This window comes from Pinus tabuliformis, chromosome 8 (genome assembly GCF_031772625.1).
Source record: "Pinus tabuliformis cultivar Carrire ecotype Pingquan chromosome 8, CPIR1, whole genome shotgun sequence".
Taxonomy (NCBI): domain Eukaryota; kingdom Viridiplantae; phylum Streptophyta; class Pinopsida; order Pinales; family Pinaceae; genus Pinus; species Pinus tabuliformis.
In genome coordinates, this window is record NC_142294.1 from 371,283,713 (window position 1) to 371,298,917 (window position 15,205).

The window sequence follows — 15,205 nt, forward strand, 5'->3', positions numbered from 1 at the left end:
AACCAAGGATGCCAAAGATGATGCATAACTAGACGAAAATTAAAACTAAAATCTAGATGCAAAATGAGATGCAAATGTGGAAACAAAATGTGGAAGAAAAGAGGATGAAAATTTGGATGCCAAAAAGGATGCAAAATTAGAAACCAAAAGGATGTAAAATTGGACACAAAAGTAGGAAAAATGGTGCAAAAATGGCCATAAAATTGGCTCAAATTTGGATGCAACATTGGATGCAAAATGAGGTGCAACAAATGATTCAAAACTTTGTAGAAAAACAAATGCAAAAGAAGATGAAATAAATGGCTCAAAATTGAATGTAACATTAGATACAAAATGGGATGCAAAGGTGGACGCGACACATGGCTCAACATAGGATGAAAATTTAGATGCTCAAAAGGATATAAAATTGGTTGCAAGAAATGGTGTTATAAATGATGCTAAATTGGATGCAACAGATGATGCAAAATTAGATGCAAAATATGGTGCAAAAAATGGAGACAAATAAAATGCAAAAGTGGATGCAAAAATGGTGCAAAAATGTATGAAAAATTTGGCACTAAATTAGATTCAACATATGGTGCAAAATTGGATGCAAAAACTGTGTAAAAAAGGAAGAAAAACTGGTGCAAAAATAGATGTAAAAATAAGTACAAAATTAGAAGCAAAAAAGGGCCTAAGACTAGATGCAAAAAAAGTCCCTAAATCATATGCGAAATATGGTGTAAAACTCAATGCAAATTAAGACACAAAACTAGAAGCAAAGAATGGCACAAAACAGGAAGCAAAAAATGATGCAAAAATAGATGCAAAAAATGGTAGAAAACTAGAAGCAAAACCTGTTGTAAAACCAAATGCAAATCTTGGTGCAAAATATCATGCAAAAAATGATGCAAAATTTGGCGTAAAAAAAGATGAAAATTTTAGAGAAAAAAGGATGCTTTAAAAACCGTACGACAGAGCTAGATTTAGCGCCAGGCTGCTCATTCCAATTGAGAAAAAATGCACTAAAATATGGTGCTAAATATGGCACAAATTTGCTCTTTTGTTGTAGTGATTTGTGAGGATTTTGTCCTTGTCCTAAGGCCGTAGGTAGCAGTTCTACCTACATCTTCTGGTAGATCAGTTTGATTAATGAAAGATCTAATTTAAGGCCAGCTCTCTAAGCCGCAGTTACGAAAAGGAGGCTGCAACCCTTTGTTGTGGGTAATAGTCATATGGAGGACTGTATGTATGGGCCAAGAGGGCCAGGTAGACTCCTCTACCCTAACCACAGTAACTCTCAGTAGCAGTGCAATGATCAAAATAGTTTGTCTCATGAGTAGAATGTTGATTATACTTTCTCTTGCAAGCAGACTGATGTAGGGTGACCTGTGAAGTATTCCAAGGCCTATAACCATGTGTAGGACAACAAAGGTTTGGACATGAGTTCAAAGATATTGGATCAGTTGATAGGAGGCATTTTGGAGCTACTATGTGAGACAATCGTGATCTGAATGTAACCCTAACCAGGTCAAGCTACTACAATAGTAAGTCATCAGCCTTGGATATCGTAGCCATTTTTGGAAAGTCAATTTTGACTCTGAATTGTTGTACTCTATCTATGTTGAACACTTGATGATAATAATATGAATATTTGATCAAGGTTTTTCCCCATCTTGGGGTTTTTTTCCTAGCTTGAGCCATATCATTGTGTTCTATTATCTTTTCTTGCTCTCCTCATTTACTGTCTATGTTCTTCCCTCAGTAGTTGTCAATGTGATTATGAATTTCTAATGGAAGTAAACTTGAATTGATATATGGGCTAATGAAGAAAAATGAAGTAACTGTCCTAAGGAAAGAACATGTTAACCTAAAATTAACAGAAAATCATTTCACCAACACTCTTACAAATTGAGTGGTAAAAAAAATATTCTTCCCTTTGAGTTGTGGCTTAAAATCATCACATTCCAGTTTAAAATTTCTCCAATTTTCATCTAGTGAAAAGGTTTGAGTACATTCTAGAATGAGAGAGATGTTGCATGATGAGGAAAAATATTCAGGATTAATTTTAGGAAACTTAGAAGACAAGTTTTATAACATTGGTAAACAATTTAACCAACAGTTGGAGGTAGAATCCAAATTTTGGCAAATTAATTTGGGGATTAAGATATTTGAATATTGGATTTTAGAATCCTTACTAAACATGAAGTACATTGTTAAGAAATTCCCTCCTTCCCTATTGTCTCTTCCAAAATATGAAATTAAAAATCTGGTTTTCAGTAAACTAGATATGTTTTTAACTTTTCCGTATACATTTTTCAATGATTAAATGCCTATTTAAAAATTTGACCTCACTTAAGATGGATGTTTTGAAGTTGCACTTTTTGACATTTCTTATCCTTACTTAAAATCTCAAATCTATCTTTCAATACATTTTACGTAGGCTTTCTATATACCTGTTTTAGTGATCAAATGTATATTCAAAAATTTGTGCTACCTTTAGTATAAATATTTGGAAGTTGCCATGACATCTCTAGCTCCATTCCAAGACCTTACCATCTCGCTTATTCCTTTTTAGCAGGCCATTATTATTCTATATTGTGCAACAAACTATTGAGTATTTTTTATTATACCATGGTCTCTTATATATGTTTCATGACAACACTATCACTGCTTTCTTTCTCTCTATATGTTATTTTCTTGCATTATTTTTGGAGATGGGCTTGCACTCCCACATTGTAGTCATATATGATTGTACTCTTCATTAGTCCCATTAACCTACCTCTATGGTCATCAATTGGACATTAATAAAGCTACTTACTTACTTACTTACTTGGAATTATTCATTCTTAAGCATACTTCAACATTTCATGAAATATGTGCAATGATACAAAAATTTCTAAACTCCCAAGCTTTCTAGTTTTGTAATGTCAATTGATGCAAATGCAGGCTAGGTGAAGGCACAAAAACACATAGTTAAGATTTCTAGCATCCACTGTCTTGTAGTTTCTAATTATTTCTTGCGTTTTTCTCCAACAACACCTCTAAATGAACAAGGTTGAGGCAGTAATTGTATTATGACACTTCAATGTCAATCCATGTTACTGGAAGCATAAATTTCTTATCAGGAAAAATATTTTACCTCATCATGATCACACGTTAAGTTTTGAAGGTCTCAAACTGGTGAAATAATCCCCTGTTAGAAGGGGGATAATTCTACCAATTCCTATCTTAAAAGGGATTTGCATTATATCTTGATTTCATCTCCAACAACATCTTTAAGACAAGTAATAGTCTTACAACACCCTTCACTTAAATGGCAATATATGTGACTGGAAGTTTTTTTTCTTGGTTAGGAACAAGATTTTCCAACTCAAAAAATGGTGAGTTTTTCTGGGGTCTCAAAGGTGAACAAATGTGTTGTTATAAGGGGGATGATTCTTTAAATGCTATTGATAAAAGGGATCTAAATTTTTTTCAGATCTAGACATTTTTTTCCGTTCCTCCTACTGAATTCCTGGAAATTGAATATTGCAAGTTGGCAATTGCTTCTAATCTCTCCAATAGTCTTAAAATTTATTTTCCCAAGATAAAGGTTCCACTGATTTATCTTTGGTTTATTAATAATTACATAATTTAGGCTTGCGGGCCTAATGTGTTGACCACTTGAATTTCTTTGGTTACGTTAAAGTTACTTCCATACCTCAACCTATTGTCATGTTGCTATGCTATGTTTTCACTGGAAGCCCTTGCAATATTTCACCTCAAAGGGGGAAATCGATGAGTCAATGGGAGAAGACATCTATTGGTAGTTCATGCATATCAAGGGGGTTTCATCCCAACAACCTCTCATGTCTATTATGGGATTTTATGTTAAGAATTTTTTTGCAGATTCTTGACAGTTTCATTCTTTGTCTAGACTACCCACAACAACATTGGTCATATGGCCATAGGATTCCCCTTCCATTTGTGATTACACTCTCACAGTGATGAGTTGATACAGATCACCAAATTCAATGATAGGAAAATATTAATTATCATTTGTCATGGAAGCTGCAATAGTGATGTCAATTTCTTTGGAAAATGGAGGATTAAGTTCTTTCTAAACAGTAATGTCAAGCCAGTGCTCAATAGAGGGAAGTGTATGTATTGTGATGGAAAAATTAGTGACATGGATTAATAATAACAGATGCATGCTTAGATTTTCTTTTTTTTAACACACCAGGTAATACAGTTGCATTACTAATGGCACATGTTGGGCATGGATGTGATGAAAGATTTGGGTTTGGGTGCATTTAGTAATGTGTTGCGGACATTGGGCATGGATGAAATGAATTTGAATGTCCATATTATTGCTAAAACTCATTAATATTTTGGAGAGGTTCACATCTTGTTTTTCCATGTTCTTTATTTGTATGCTAGGCAATTGGCCTCAACCAGGTAATGATCAATCATTGTCAAAATATTGGGTATCCATAGGAACTCAAGATTCGACTATTACTCAAGGAAATCCATGTTCTCAAAGGGGTGGTTCTCCATGTTCAAATAATGGTCAAGAGAAAAGTGGACTTGCATCTTATCTAGATCAAGCATGTGCTAAGACCACAATATTTTGTCAATTTTCTTATGGATATTATACAATAGTTGGTGTAACTTTTCAAGAGTCCATCTCCAAATCTAGAATTTGGGCCAATAAAAACTTCTAGGACAACATGTGGTGGTATTTTTTCTTTGTTTTATATATGTATCTATGTAGTTGCCTTGTGACAGAATGAACTTGTTTCCTTCTTATGATGTCACCACTTTGCAGAATAGACTATTGAAATGGATGGATGTGAATAGAATTTTCATATTATTACAATTTATCAAAATAATTAGTTGGAAATATGAAATTAAATAGTTTGTTTCCACCCATGGGGTGAGATAGGTAATTCTATTCGTGTATAACAAATGAACACAAAACTAGCTCAATGGGACTATATTGCAACCAATGTTATACAAAGTAGGAGTGCAAAAACAACTTCTAAATCTATGTCGATGTTTGATTGCATGGCTGACAACGATTCATCCTTCTAATCAAATTTCCATTGGAGTTAGTGTTGAAGCTTCTTGACCATAATCAAATAGAAATTAGAGTCCCCACTGGAAGTTTATTATTATTTATATTTTTTACATTATTGATGTAATGTCGGGGTGTTTTTATGAGGCCAAATGTTCAATTATGGATCTATTGGGGTATTACTTTGATGTTGGTTACTTGTAGAATTTCAATCAATTTAATAGTTTCTGTGGTTTATTTGGAATTTGGTATAAAAAAATCAATACTTGTTTGAGGAATAAAAATCCCAAAAGGAAGCAGTGAGTCTACTTGGTTTATTTGGAATTTGGTATAAAAACTAGCAAAGGAAGCCCAAATGTTGCTTGAAACAATGAGCGGAATATTTCGTCCCAATGCAAATACTTATACCATACTTATATCTAGATGGTGCGAAGCAAAGAATTAGATAGAGGCATTCAAACTTTGGAATGAGATGGTTGATACAGGATTCAAACCCGATCTTGTCACCCACAAGATTATCTTGGGGGGTCTCTTTGAGGGTTGAAACAAGGAGGAGGCCCTATATCTCTTCTAATTAATGAAAAAAATGGTCCTTATCCTAATTCTAAAAGATACACTATTTTTATTCGTGCCCTTTCCAAATTACAGAGGATAAAGGAAGCCTCAAAATTCTTTGTTGAAATGTGGGAACATGGCTTCCCACTTCATGCTATTGTTTACATCTATTTAAGCATTGGTTATGGAACTAAGAAGAAGCAGGATAAGGCTTATAGGTTGTTACAGGAAATAAAAGAGAAAGGGGTTCGTCATGAATGTTGGACTTCTAATGTTCTAATCAAAGTGATGATGGTTCTGAAAAAACCAAATGAAGCCACTAAAATTTTTGAGGAAATGAGCCAATGTGGGTTTCAACCTACCATTCACACCTACACGATGATGATGGAAATGTATTTCCATGCAAGGAACCCTAAGATGGGTTTCACTATATGGGATCAAATGGCTCGGAATGGTTGTTGCCTTGATGTTAATTCTTACATTGTTCATTGGAGGGCTAATCAGGGAAGGCAGATGTGAGGAGGCTTTCTCCTATATAGAAATCATGATTGACAAAGGTATCAAGGCTTTGTGTTTTGATTACAACAAATTCCTCACAGGTTTTTAAGAGGTAGACATGATAAATTTTAAGAACTTTTAGTTAAGATGAATCATGCAAGGAAGTTGGATATATCATACGTGTTCCTTAGGCGCTCATAGAAGATGAAAAAGGTTCAAAATAAGACATGTTTTGAGTAAATGGTTCAGTTATACCTTTGCCACCAACTCTTTGATATTAGGGGTCACGTATATGTCTTTTATTTTGTGCTATGTTGTCCCATACAAGCTAGATATTATGAAGATATGGATAGATATTAAGGGAAAACCATTTTCCTAGAAGATTTGATTTTACAAGTCAATGCTTTGTTTAGGGATAAATTTGAGGATTATTATATCTTGTCAGGTTAAGTGGGTCTGATTCCCATGGAAATGGAGTTTCAAGTTTCAATGTACTTTTTAGGAACTGATTCATGAAATCCAACCATTCTTAGAATATCATATAAACCATATTTATATGTAGACATGTTGTATCATTAGAAAACATTGCTATATGTAAATAGTTCTTCTTAAAATCACAATAGAGGCAAGCTTTTGATTTAAACCCAAATGGGTAGATCCTTTCCACTATTAACCTTCAAAATAATGTTCTCATATGTAGCATGATTTTTGGATCAAATGCATCAATATTAGGGTAAATTTCTTTTGTTTTGAATTTTTTTATATTTTTTTGGTGCAATATGATAAGGAATTAGAGTTTCTCGTCTTTCTACAATTGCTACCTTATTTTTTCAACTTTCCATAGCACTCTATCATTGGTTGTGTAGAACAAAATGTTTGTCTATTTGTTTCTCATTGCAGGTGAAAGAGTAGGGTAACTTCATCTATGGAAAGACATGAAGGAAATTTAGTTGTTGCTGAATCGGGTTGGTATCATCAAAGTAATGGGTGTGACTAAGAGGGTTTGTTTTTGGTTGGAGAAGATGACGGATGTGGATCATTGGAGACAAAATTTGTATGGCTCATCAGTTTTATAAAGGGTTATTTGCCATAGAGAGGAGATTAAGATCTTGATGATTTTGATGATGGAGAAGTGAGTTTTGACACTATTCAGACCAGAGAACATGACTCAATGAAGATGTTCTTGGAAGTTATATCAACATAAGGAGCACCAGTGAAGTTAGATGAATCAAAATTTGTAGAGAGTTTGAGTTCATATGCATTTATAGTTGGGTTCAAGAGCTTGAGTAGTTTTGTGACATGGAGAATATAGATACCATCCAGCCTTATGGTTGGACCCCTTACAGAAAATAAAGCGAGTCAAGGCAAGGAGAAAATCAAATTTCGGGAAAAAATACTCAGGATCAAATTCCAACACTCAAACAATGATCAGGCCTTGTTCAGGGAATTTTATAATTTAGAAAAACAGGTCTTATCACTGGAAGTATACAAAGTAGTTCAAACAACTGCAAATTAGAGTGAATGTAATGTCTCCTCTAAGCTTGAGAATAATGAGTATGTGGTAAGTTGGTAAGTGATTTACCATTTTGTTATATTGGGTTTGTCATAAAATAATGATAACATAAGAATAAAATGTGCACTTACTAGAACTCCTAATAAAAAACAACTGGGGCAATGAACCAATGAGTGGGGAAGTAGGGAGTCATAAATTAATAATATTTTATTGGTTGGAAAGTGTCATTACTAAATTCTATGACTCTACATTATTTTCGTAAGCTTATTATGGGTTCATGCGTAATCTTCATTGAAGGCTCTGGGAAGGAATTTGTTCCACCTTTGGGAAAATCATTCACATTTTGATGGTTCGGCTGTGGTTGGGTATGCTGGTGCTCAGAATGTATTGTGACAAGGTTGAGTATGATGTTATAGTTTCACTTCCATGAATGAATGTAGAAGCCAAGATGGATTTTATGGGTAATGACTATGTAATAACTGATCATATTTCCTGATTTGAGCAATATAAATTCCCTGTCTAGCCTAGACTGGGGAATTGGAGAGGAAGGGGTTAGCCTCTTTGCCTATTTTATTTTTCTGCTTTGAAATTTTTGAAGACCCATTATTTCTTTCCCCTTGACTTCAAATGGAGTTCATACTTTTCAACAAATCCCTTCCTTTCCTCTCAAGAAACTGAGAAATGTTTCAAACCATGAAAGAATAATTTATTTAACAAGTCCAAAAATAGTACACATAAAGGGAATATCTCATAATTCAATCCTTCTTGAACAACTTCTTTTAAAAGGGAAAATGAAAAAAAAATCAAAGGAATGGCATTGACATAAAAAATCATTCAAATGTCTCATTTTCATGTTTATCTAGTTGCATTTATCTCATGACACGTTCAATTGGGGTTTGTACCTTTTTAGGAAACCCATCCATTTCTCTCAACATTATTGGTTGCAGTGAGGAAAAACGTTGCTACATTGTGAAAGAATAATTTATATAACAAGTCACAAAATGGGAACATCAGTATCTCATAATTAAAATCTTATGGGACATCATATTTTACAAGGGAATATTGAGAAGATTCAATTGCATCATTTGAATCTTCATCTAGTGGCATGCTATACTGATAAGACATCTAGTGAACAAGTATTATTGTTGTACATAGTAAACTGTTGTACTTTTGGGTGACTTGTTTGAAACTGACCATTCACCTTTTTTATTATATTATATTGCAGACATGAGTTCCATGTTTTAGGGCCTGTAATATATTCTCAAGAAGCCCTTGGGCTTTAGTCATGGGGTTTTTACCCCTTTGACATTCGTTTCTCCTCTTGGAGCGATATCCACAACTATTATATTTGTCCATTTTCATCATCTTTCCCCAACATATTTATGTCTAACGTGACTCCTATTTTACAGAGGCCAACATGAATGAAGAAACTTATGAGCGATGGAAATTCCAATAATAGTTCATTCCCATGCCTACTATTTTCTATGGACATCTTTATTTCCAATTTTTAAAGTTGCCAAAACTGCTGAGATGCATCAGACTATTCAAACTTCCATTGCATGGAAATCCTATGGTGTGGGAGAATTGTCCATAATTTGTCTCTAGATCATACCCTTCAGGTCATCTTGCTTCTAGTGGATCTCTCTTATGCCTAGTATTGTCTAGAAGCAACTGCATTTCTAATTTCTGGTGTTCCCAAAATTGCTCGTATGAAACAGACTACTCTAACTTCCACTACATGCCAAGCCTATGGTGTGGGAGAATCATCCAAAATTTGTCTCTATATCATGCTTTCATATCATCTTGCTTCCAATGGATCTCTCCCTTTTTTTCCATTAGGATATTTTCTCTCACAGTGTTCCACTTCCTTGAGAGTAGACAACTCATGGGAACTTCCTGCTTAAATGGAGAGGACTCTTGACAAGGACTTTGTCACTACTATTCTCCATGTGCCTTAGATATAAATTAGAATGGGTTCAACCCCTTCGAGTAAAACATTATCTCTCTAGTTCCTCATGTTCATTATCCTAGAACAAACACAATATATTTTCATTGGTGCTTATCTTTCTTGAATTTTGTTAAACAGAAATGATGGTCAATACAAAGGCCCCAATTACACATAGGCCAAGATTTATCTTGTATTTCATTGAAAGTGGTATAGCTACAATTACTGTAGGAATGAAGCACGATTTCCTCTTAAGTACGTCTATTGAAATTGCATTACGATTGTAGTTTAACAAGATTTTGTACTTTAGGCTTTGTGTACTTTAGTACTTCATCACTTTTGGGTGAACTGGTCCAAAGTGGTCATTCACTTATTTTATTTTATTTTATGGTATACATGGTCAAACTTATCACTGTCTCTCAATTGTGTACTCTAATATATAGATAATGCAAATAAGCGGGCAATAAATGTGTGGAGTTCTGGTAATCTTTTCTCATATTTGCATACTTTGTTTTTGTTTTCTTTTTTAGAGTTCTATATAACAACTTTATTTTTACATCCATCGCACTAGAAATTCTTCTTGGGCATAAATACCCTCCTCTCTTGATTTTAGGTCATATGTACGTAGAGTTGCAATATAGCTTCACCCAATTCTTTTAGAGAATTTGTGGTATGCTTAAGCTTTGAGACGTTCTTTTATTCGCTAAATTATCAACTTCATCACTCAATATGGATTGGGGTACCTTTTTATGAATGGTGACCTTTCATAGCTCAACCCTATGCATGTATATAAATCATCCATAAACTTGTTGCAGGTGTTTCTCTTAGTAATTTTGTTGTGACTCTATCTTCATGAATGAAACATTCAGATAAATTAGCCCTAGATTAGGAAATTTTGATGGGATATTTTTAGCGAGCTTTAGGAGCCCATAGTCAAGATGGGAATACTCCTGGTCCAGTAGGGTATTGATAAATATAGCATCATGTTGTGGTAGACAATATTAAAAGAAATTTGAGGGGGGCTAACACTTGAATGCTCCATGCCACGGATCCATTGTTATCCTCACTTTCGTAAGTTCCAAAGTTTATGGGTCAAGCATAGGTGTAGTTTTATGTTTGTCATCAACATCACTGTTGCAAACATGGAAATGAGTATACTCACTTTGTGGTTAATCAATTATGAGTTTGTAGAAGTCATCTTGTTTGCCTATATATTGGTTAGTTCTTCTAATATGGCAAGATTATTCATCTTTAATAAGGATGCCTTCAACAAATGGAATGGAGCTTTCTACCTTTGTCTCATATGGTTCACAACATGGCTTGATGATATGATAAACCTTCTCTTCTTCCTCATCAGAGTCCATGTAATATGTAGGATAACTGTCAAAGTGAAAAATATAGGATCTTGCACTATCCTGTTCAAACTTAATAGACAATGCCGATTGGAGATGCACATCATTATGGGTGCCAAAGTTTCTACCATTTTCAAAATCACTGATAGGCATGTTGGTCTCATGAATCTTAGGGGATCTTCAGGATTTCCCTTCATTAATGAGTGTCTTATTAGTCTCATTCTCAGGGAAAATTCACCTACAGTTTGATCCATTAGCTTGATCTGCGCTCAAGATTTTGTCATATGTTGGTTGAATTTCCAGTGTAGAAAAAAGGCATGGCATGATACCCATGTCATCATGTGCTAAGTCTTCTCGGGTGATTGCAATATTAGTAGAAAGATGTTTCCTACCCTCATGCTGATATTCCTCCTTTGCATTCAGTACATCTTCTCACACTACCAATTATATGGAAATATAGATTGTTTTCAAGGGGGAATCAAATGAAGAGAAATGTAGCATATCCCTCTCCAAGTGTAGCAAGTCAGTTGAGTAGGCCAAAAAACTTGTAGGAAATTGTTCTTTGTCTTCTTCAATAGGGTGTTTATTAGCGCTACCTAAAAATGAGTACTGGATAAACTAAAGCATCCAAATGTTTGCACTTCACAGTCTATCTCAGAAACTAACCTCTCTTTATGTCTACCACACTCATCATCGCCATCAAAATGTAGCGTTGGTGTAATATTTATGTTTTGCTCAAACTCAGAATGCAATTTTGAGCTACCAAATGTGTTTCCGTGAATGCCCATAGCTTTACTACCCTCACTTAGCCTTTTACATGCTCTATTTACATACATGTTTATGAGGATGTCCTATTATTGTATTATTCTTTGCTTCATTTTACCCTAGATTTACCTTTGGCATTTTCTAGGAGTTGTGTTTGCACTCCCACATTGTACTCGTACTAGTTTTATATTTCAGTCACATTGACCTATTTATTGTCACTCGTTGGATATATGAAATTATATTATCTCACTTTCTGTTGATCAAAATACACTTCTCTAACTTGAGAAGTGTGTTCAAGTTTCAGTGCATCTCCAAATAAATTATGATTAGATGTGTTTAGGGCTTCATCATATATGTTGCATGACTGTTCTTCTAGTCAAAAGTAAGAAAAATGTTGCACATTCCATTAATCATAGTCTGAGCACTACAGGTGGTTTATACACTAGTGAGAAAATAGAAAGTGGGGTCTTCATCATTAAGGGCTTGTAATACTGTGCAGTGGTCTTTATGGCAATCATTTTTTACTTGAATTTTCTATGAAATCATAAATAGATGCCTCCTCATTGACAAAGATCCATCTTATTATAGTTTTGGATTTCTCACTATCTACAATCATACTAAGGTAAGAATCTAAGGTTTGATCTTCTTGTGAATCTGGGATGTCTTCTTACGGATACCCCCATTCTTCTGTTATGTCTAGTTGCAACAACCCTTTGGACAGAAGGATGGGATGATTGATGTTGAAACGGTCTTGGTGAGCTTTCAACAACCCACATTTCAAATGGAACTGGTTTATTTATAGTCCTAAAATTATCTTCTATTGTTGCAAATGGAGTACAATGGGACAACTTCAAGCCTCTACCCTCACCAACTGACAATGTTTTCCCTAATCAGTGTTTCTAGTTCATAGTTTGGACTTAGGATATTAATATTTTACAGACACATTCAATGTGCCCTTTCTAGGTTGAGGCATCTATTTTATAGTAAGATGTTGAATCATTTCTGCAAATTTCATCTCAACTTGTATAAAATTATATGAAGCTTGTGCATGCATCATCCCTTGAGAATTTTCTTATTGTGCATTTTTCTTTCATTGTTATTTTCAGCCCGCTCTTATCTCTAGTCACAGTAGTAATTAAATTACTATTGATCTAAAAAACCTATTTGGTTCCTTGACATGAAATCATCTTCCAATATTGACATAAATGAATTAAAACAAAGGAATGCACCTTCTTTAGTTGCTTCTTTTTGTTCATTTAAGTTGATGTTGTTTATTATAGTCATTTTCTAGCTTTAATTTATGCTCTGTAAAATTTTATAGATGACAGTGTTTAGGTGGTTCTTTCTTCAATGTAAATTATGATTTTTGTTGTACTTTGCCTTTTACAATGATGCTTAAGATGAGCAATGCCATCTCTATATGGATTACTTATTCAATCTCACAATTATCAATTTTTTGGTATTGCTCGGAAGATTCCTAGACATGAGAGCCTTGGAAGTGGATCTAGTTCACACTTTCTATTATGAGAATTTGTGTTCTTTATAGCACATTCATATATAACTGGATTTGTGGTAATTTTATTTGCTTTTTAGATTGTTTTATACGCTTTATCTATTGAAATTTTATCATGTGTCATCAAATTGCTACAAACAACTGTAACAGATCTGTGGAAAATTCTCGTGCTTAACTAGACTAAGATTCTTTATCTTGACAAGGTAATGGCACATCCAAGGAAAGGGAAATGATACTTTGATTCACCAATATAATATTTTGGGAAAGCCATTTCTCCTCATTTTTCTTGTAATCGTTTTTCCTCTCTTTTTGACATTCTGATAATCATATTGTTAGCTAGGCCACTGAACTTTGCCAAAGGGTAGGCAATTATTCATTTGTTAATATTGCTTTTTATGGAAAATAATGATTTGCAGTCATGCCAAGTTGATTTGCTCAATGATGGTGGTCACCAACACTTCATTAGATTCCTTGACAACAAAGAAATATTTGCAGAGAAACGTGCTATGGTAGCTTTTGTGTTTCTTGTTATTATGGGTTTTAGTGCATTAAGAAGTAGTGCTTGGTTTTATGGATTTGGCTAAGTTGAGTCATTCCATGTTATAGACATTTTTGTGCCTTACAGCATGAAGCATGAAATGTCGATAATCCGAGGGATCCAAAGTCCCTAAACATGTTGTTCCTACCCCTAGAGGAACAAGGTCAGCAAACCACAGCACTAAAAATCAGTTCTCCACCTGAAAACACTCAAAAACAAGCTAATTCTGGATCATGTCAACTGCTCCACTGAGCATCTGCGCTGAATGTCAACTGCTCCACTCTGTACCTACGCTGAATGTCAAATCTAATGAAGGCTACCTGCACTGGGCGAGATTGGCCAAGTGGCACAGTCATTCTGCAAGGTGTCAAATGCCCAGGAAGCTTCCAAAATGACACTTGGATCAGGGAATTCGCCTTGTGATGAGTAAGAGGATCTAGATCTCCAAGTGGACTCAAGAACTGAAGAATAACTGAAGTGGGAGAGGACACTAGTCAGCTTCATGCCAGTCTCAAGCTGACTCATCCTTTCTCCAAAACTCCTATATATAGAGCTCTCTCATGAGGTCTAGGGAGGCTGGAATCTTGTGAATGTAAGGAAGTGCTGTTGGTTTGAGTATAGAACTATTGGATGATTGCTTTGAAGGAGGTGAAGAGGAGATTTCTTTCTGCTGGGAGGTGTTGCTGGATTGGGCCTCTTATGGTTGTAACACTCTCAGAACTTTACTTCTTCCATTAATAAAGTATTTGAGGTTCTTCTATATGCATGTGTCTCTGTGGCGTATTGATGCTTGTATATTTGATTTATTCTAATCCTTGAATCAATTATGGATGTATGCTTCTTGTAGTTTCCTTTTCTTGTGCTTTTGCAGGATCTTTGTGTAGCAGGGCCAGTGAAAGAGCAAGGAGTTGGGAGCAAGCAACAAAGAGGGAAGATTGGATCAATCATTAGCGGAAGATAACGGTTAGTGGATCTCTTTCTCCTCTCTCTTACATCTCATAAAGAAGTAATCTTGAATAGCTTTGCTTTGATTGTTGTTGAAGCACTATCGCCCTTAGAGTGGGATAGGGTCATTCCGTATTGGATACTTTTCCCAACAACAAATTGGCGACTCCGCTGGGGATCGTATCTTGTTGGTTGTTTGTGTTTTTGCTATTCATTTCATAAACAAAGGGAGTACCGAATCGAACTGCATTTGGATCTTTCAAATGCAAAGTAGTGGGCAGCTACTCTAGCTCAGTTTCTGGGCAAGTTTATGATTTGAAGAGCTAATTCACAAGGACTCTAATAAGCTCTTAGTGATAGCTTTTCATTCTCCTTGTCATCCCTTAGTGTGTCCTTGACTGATAGCTTCTGATTTGGCCAAACACTGTGAATTTTTGAGCAATCTGTGACCCGGAAACCAAGAGAAACGAAAGTTTCGTTCTTCAGTGCAACTGCTGTGAAGGTTGTCTGCATTTTAGCGCAGTTCCCGAAGGGGCTACCTGC

The 15,205-nt window shown here is 35.0% G+C and overlaps 1 pseudogene; it reads left to right on the forward strand.

The window, feature by feature from the left end:
- Positions 1-5,510: 5,510 nt before the first annotated feature.
- Positions 5,511-6,470, forward strand: LOC149235653 (putative pentatricopeptide repeat-containing protein At1g26500; annotated as a pseudogene).
- The last annotated feature ends 8,735 nt before the right edge of the window (positions 6,471-15,205 follow it).